This window comes from Musca autumnalis, unplaced genomic scaffold (genome assembly GCF_047663935.1).
Source record: "Musca autumnalis isolate F117 unplaced genomic scaffold, ASM4766393v1 scaffold_3, whole genome shotgun sequence".
Lineage (NCBI taxonomy): Eukaryota > Metazoa > Arthropoda > Insecta > Diptera > Muscidae > Musca > Musca autumnalis.
In genome coordinates, this window is record NW_027411866.1 from 230238331 (window position 1) to 230239698 (window position 1368).

Below are 1368 nucleotides of genomic sequence, written 5' to 3' on the forward strand. Positions count from 1 at the left end.
CGTGATTTTTTTTTAAATATTTTTTCCAAAGACTTGGATTTTTGTTAAATATTTTTTCCAAAGACGTGGATTTTTTTAAACATTTTTTTCCAAAGACGTGGATACTTTTAAATATTTTTTCCAAAGACGTGGCACTTTTAAAATTTTTTTCCGAAGACGTGGAATATTTTAAACATTATTTTCAAAGACGTGGATTTTTAAATATTTTTTCCAAAGACTTGGTTTTTTTAATATTTTTTCCAAAGACGTGAATTTTTTTTTAAATATTTTTTCCAAAGACGTGGATTTTTTTAAACATTTTTTTTCCAAAGACGTGGATACTTTTAAATATTTTTTCCAAAGACGTGGCACTTTTAAAATTTTTTTCCGAAGACGTGGAATATTTTAAATATTATTTTCAAAGACGTGGATTTTTTAATATTTTTTCCAAAGACTTGGTTTTTTTTAATATTTTGTCCAAAGACGTGAATTTTTTTTAAATATTTTTTCCAAAGACGTGGATTTTTGTTAAATATTTTTTCCAAAGACGTGGATTTTTTTAAACATTTTTTTCCAAAGACGTGGATACTTTTAAATATATTTTCCAAAGACGTGGATACTTTTAAATATTTTACCCTCAGCCTATGTGAATTGCAACTTTCATCTACGGACAGACCGAATGTATTTAGGGGTCTTTTCAGAATTTTGTGACACTTTTTGGTTATTTGAACTTGCCGACAAAAATCTGGATTAAGATTAAAGTTCAATAGTTTTGCGAAGGAGGGAATGGACCGACATAGTACATTACGGAAGTGGATCTTATTTTGAGAGTCATATCTTTTCGATAGATATCGCGCCCACTAGTCATTTCAATGGGTTATCGTACACTTGTTGGACCAGTATGCCAGGAAGCATGGACTTGTCCACGAAAAACATAATATGGCTGTAAACAGGACCACAAAGAACATCATCGGTATAAATTTCAAAAGGATCTCCGAACAGACCCTTAACTGCACTTGGATACAAATGTTGAACTTTTGCGGGGGAGGTATCCTAAGGAGAGGACAGATATGGGCCATTTTAGAAGTTAAACTAAGTTCGGACAAAATATGACGAAGACCAAATTTTGGACCATATCGGTTTATCAGTTCGAGAGTTATTGTGCTCTACAGCTACGACATATGGTGCCATAGGGTTTTTTACAACTTTCGGTCTGTTTTCCGAAGAAGTATGGACTTGCCAATGAAAAACTTTTACCGCCGTAATTGAGACAGCGATTGCAATTTGCTTCAACAGAAATCAAAGTTAGTCAAGAGCAGGTCTTAAAGTGAACTTTTCCAAAATATGTGTGGGAGGTACCCGAGAAATGTGCAAATATAGTCCATATTC